Here is a 5,415-nt window from a genome sequence, read left to right as displayed (position 1 = left end):
CACCAAATAACAACCAGATCATTCACCAGACGACAACCTTCCTCTTCTTCCAACCAAGTTCAGGATGTGAGGTTACAGATTTTAATGCCTTGCAAACTGCATTAGCTACACTGGATACCTACAAACAGATGCCCAATTTTCCACTAACTGAGAGGTTCAGATGAGAGCATTTTCCCCTGTTTCTCACACAGTAAAAGTAACCAAAAAGAATTGTTTGTAGTTCTTTGCAAGTTATTTAATTTATTATATTTTTGTTAGTCTATACTTCATTTTCTTCATTTTTTATGTTTGAAAGTCAGTATCTGAATAAAGTCATAATCTTATGCTAATAATATGGGTTCAGAATGAATTGTCCTTCAAAACAAAGGAACTAACTGAGCCTCAAGATTTAGTAGAAAAAGAAAATTATAAGGCAATATAAATGGAAGCCCTAAAATAAATAAAAAGTAAAGAGTATTAGTAGTTATACTGTAGTATTACAAAGTGAACTTAGCCGATTTTGCCAAATGTACTATGGTATATATGACAAGGTGTCTACTTCATTGTTTCATTCAACAATATTGGTACACCTACTAAGTTCAAGGCCTGGGTGCATAGGATTCATGGAGCTTACTGTCTAGTGGGGATCTGACAGGGAAGCAGATGCTCTGATGCAATGGTACATAATCACTGGTTCAAACTTGCACCAAAAAACAGAGAAGACTAATCCTGCCATGCAACCTCCAAGGAAGGTACCTTTCTTTAACTTCAAGTCATCTCAATTGTAAGAGCATTCATTAAATTCTTTTGGTTGGGGGCAGTGGAAGGCAATTCTGACTAGTCTAGATAAAACCCAAGAATTTGTTGGAAGACTATGGACACATCTCACAAAGTCAGAAAAAATCAGAATTTAAGAAGGAACAAGGCAGAACCAGAAACCCAAGAGCAAGACACTGAGCATTTTTGTCTGGATTCTCCTTGTAGCTTAAGGAACTCAGTTCAGCTAACGCTGAGGCTGCCTATCCCCTCTTCTGATTGACCAGTTTGGCTCTGGAATTCATCATTGGATCAAATGGCTATGGTGATATCAATAAGGACTTTTCCTACAGACGTGGCCCTTAGGTATCCTCACTTCCCAGTGTTGGGATTGGCTCCCAGGAAAAGGGTACTTGTGAGTCTGGTGACAAAGATTCCTTGCTTGGCCAAACTTTAGTCAGGCTCCTGAAGCTTCTTCTAGACCCTTCTATGCACTTTCTTGTACAACTCACTTTTAGCAAAGGGCACTAAGTCAGTTTAGCAAGTATCCCCTGATGTTTCCTCTCAGTAATTTTCTATCCATTGACCTCCACCCTGTTCCCTGGTCATAAATTCCCCCTTGCCCATGGTATATTCAGAGTGGAGCCTAATTTCTCCCCCCCACTGCAAAATCACATTGCAGTGGTCCTTGTACCTATTTTGATGGTTCCAAATGAAACCTTCTGCACCATGCTTTAACAAGTAGCATTGATAATTTGTTCTTTAACACTGGTAATCACCTCAGAAAGTGCTGAAAGTACTGAAGTTATTAAAGTGTATATAACAAAAAGGCTGATAATTTAAGAAAAGCAGATAAAAGGGGTGGAAGAGGAAGTCCCAAAGGAAACTTAGCAAGGACAGTTTCAATGGAAAAATAAGAACGGAAGTCAATTTCCATTGGAAGACTATAGGTAATATTAGGAGGCAAGGAGTTCAACAGGAAGGAGAGATAAAGCTTTACACTACAGCAGGTTATTTGGAGAATGTTTCTGACCCTTAGCACAATGCAGAAGAAGGGGATTAGGCATAAGGTGAGTGATCACTAGCTGACCCACTGCACTAGCCAGAGTGACAGCACAATGCAAAGAGCTTTATAACAGATTCTGAGTTCATACCCCAGGGTCTGTTGTGACCTTAGAGAGGGAGCTCTTGCTTCCTGAATTTACTTGAGTTTCCAAACCAGCTGGGCCTGTCTTGCCCTCCAACTTGCAAGAAGAAAAGTGGTAACAGCAGAAGGAGTTAATATAATAGTCTCTCTTTCTACTACTATCACCACATACTGCCCAAATGGTCACACTGACCTTTTTTTTTTTTTGAGATGGAGTCTCACTCTGTCGCCCAGGCTGGAGTGCAGTGGTGCAATCTTGGCTCACTGCAAGCTCCACCTCCTGGGTTCACCCCATTCTCCTGCCTCAGCCTCCTGAGTAGCTGGGCCTACAGGCGCCCGCCACCACGCCCGGCTAATGTTTTTGTATTTTTAGTAGAGACGGGGTTTCACCGTATTAGCCAGGATGGTCTCGATCTCCTGACCTCGTGATCCGCCCGCCTCGGCCTCCCAAAGTGCTGGGATTACAGGCGTGAGCCATGGCACTCGGCCGATATTTTCTTGTAGAGCCGGTTACATCAATTTGGACAAAAACAATATACCCTTCGTAGTCTATCTTCTCCAGATCAAAGCTGGATTGAAGGCAAACTTGTATAAAAAACATATTGTAAGAAAAGCTGCAAAAATAACTTTTGAAAGAGATTCTAACTTATTAAGATAATTAAGTAATTTTTTTTAAAAAGCTGGCTTTGCAGAACTCTTGGCCAGAAAACCAGAATAACAACAATCTTTTGAGGAATGCCTCTGAGAATTTTCCCAGTAAAGAGAATCTAGCTCACCTTCATTTTCCTTATTGTACAGCTGCACATCAATACTGTGCAAGTGTGAGATCAATAGCTTCAGTTCTAGTTGTGAACTGGTACAGGGTAGGTTCTTGACAGAATGGTGACCCAATATTCTCTAGGCTCAACTGCTTGCACCTTGCTCTAAACCAGCTTGGGTAAAGCCTGGAAACAGTTACTATCCTACATCATGTAGAAATAAAAGAGGAAGAAGGAGGATTTAACAAAATCTAAGGCTATTACTAAGAAGAGGGAAGGAGGAGTAGATAGAAAACTAAGATTTACTGATGCTTTGCTATATATGTGATCACTTTAAATTTTCAAAAAGATATTTTTCCATTATAAGTATTTTCCTATTTTAAAGATGATAAATAAATTCATAGAAGTAAAGTCGTTATTCCTATTGCACAGAACTTGTAAGTAGCAAAATTAGGATCAAAGCTAGAGAAGTCTGATTTTGAAAATCATGCTCTTTCCACCATGTGCATTTCTTATAAGATTTCTGTTTTGTTTTGGTTTTAGTTTTTTCCAAAAACTAAAAAACTCACCATGAATCTTCAGAGTTTATAAGTTACCGATTAACCAATATTTTCCCATATGAGGTAAATGAAAATTAATAAAGCAATATTATGAGTTGCATTCTGAAGTCATCGGTGGCATGCATTATTAAAAAGGGGAGGAAAGCTTCAACGTATCACTTTTTAAAGGATGTGAAAGAAAGAGTGAAGTTAATAAAATATATATATGGGAGAACCTATTCCTAACTGATGTAATATTTCCATTATTTAAAAATTTGTACTAACAAAACTTCCTCTAGAGTTTCATTTAACACATCAGATTTTTATTAGGAGATCCTATTCTCCTCCAGAACTAGTAAAATAAATGAACTCAAAATACCGTTTGTGAAATGAGGACAGAGACAAGCCAGAAATTGTCTTTGAATGAGAACACACAGTTTCTGGACCAAGAACACACAGTTTCTGGCCAAGAAATCTCTGAACACTCTACTGTGACTGAATAAGGAACAGAGGCACGAACTATAGTGTGGGGTAGAGAGTGTAACAAATTTTTGCAATGCTGCAGCTATTTCCATGACCAAGAATATAATGTCTCAGAACTCCTCACATACAGAATAGTTGGCAGGACAAGGGTGTGCTACATTGGAGCGACTGCATGCTAGCAGATGAGATGGAAACTTCACAGCAATAGAGTAAGGGCAATGCAACTCAATCCACAGACAACCCATTCACCTTCCTGTCTCCCAAAGCTTACAATTTCCCATTAGTGGTTACCCTCTGTCAAGAGTTCTCTCTGTGGATGTGTAACATTCCATCAAATATATAGCTGTCTTGCCTACATATCAAGACAATAGGTATTTTTCCATTCATTTATCACATAAAGTTTTTGTTTCTCATTTGGATGCTTGACATCAATTAAATATAGTTCAGCACTTATTCAGAAATGTTAAAATCCTCCCTATAGTTCAGATTACCAGCATGGTATCATGGGCTTGCTATAAATAACGAGTGTATCAGTAACCTTGCTGCCTCTCTCACACAAGGCGGAAGACAAACTCCTACCCCTTCTCTCTAGAGGAGGCTCATGTTTTGGTATTTCCAGTCTATGGTTTATAGAAGACCTAATACACAGTGTTCTTCTATTTTTATAGTTGCAAGAACTGAGACTAGGAGACTCAGGAGCTATTTAGGATGTTTCAGCTCTGCCTGTCACTTTGACTCAAAGACATTTGAAAGGCCCAGTCTTCTGCAGTAAAGCCTGGCACATTGAGATGGCTGCCCACTTAATTAAGCTAGGTGGCTCACTAGGACAATGTGGCTTCTTTCACACAATCACTTTGACTTATTTTGTCATTGTCAACCCCAGAGACCTTTATTTATTATATAGACTAGTGATTTTAGCTGACAGATCATTTGTCATTTATCTTTATCATTATTAACATTAGAATCACAAAATTTTAAAGCTAGAAGGGAACTTCTGGGTCATCAGAGTTATTCTCCCTTACTTTAGATAGGAGGAAACAGAGGCCAGCCTAGGTGTTGGTAGAGATATGGGTTCTCCCAATAACCAAGTGAAATTTATTTTTCCAAATCAGGCAGTATCAACCTCAGAGAGTCTAAACCTGGGTAAATGAGAGTTGCAGAGTTTTATACAGAACAAGTCCAGGCAATTCTTAGGCACATGATTCAGAGTATAGGCAAGGAGTGCTAAAAGATAGAGAAAGGTTGTCTAAGCTACAACAATGTATAAGAACAAAGGATTGTCACAGGCCAAAAGCCAGCTGAGTTGCTGCACAAGGGGCGTGTCCTCTTTGGGAGAAAGATCTTTCCTGTAGGACCTGGCTGGCTGATTTCACCTGGTAAAGCAAGACTCTCAAGTCTTCTTTCTGCCATTGACCTGAGTTCTTCCTAAATGTAAGAACTCTTCTTTGGACCTGGTGTATTTCTATCAAAAAAATGATAATATGTGTATGTATATAGATATTCTATAGATATCAAATGAGTAAAAATTCTTACCTCCTATCTCTTAAAAATTCTTACTTGTCCTCCCATAAAGGTTAGTGCTTTAATTTCATTCTATTGCTATTGATCCATTTGTTTGTGTTCTTCTTCACTCTTTTATTCATTTCACATTTCTTGAATATTTGACTTATATGATGCACATTTCATGTGCTTGATGAGATAGAAAGATGTGTAGAAGATATGCTCCCTGTTCTGAAGGATTTCACAGTTTAGT

Source organism: Macaca thibetana, chromosome 4, assembly GCF_024542745.1.
Source record: "Macaca thibetana thibetana isolate TM-01 chromosome 4, ASM2454274v1, whole genome shotgun sequence".
Lineage (NCBI taxonomy): Eukaryota > Metazoa > Chordata > Mammalia > Primates > Cercopithecidae > Macaca > Macaca thibetana.
The sequence above is the reverse complement of the archived record's forward strand: the minus strand, read 5'-3'. Positions refer to the sequence as shown.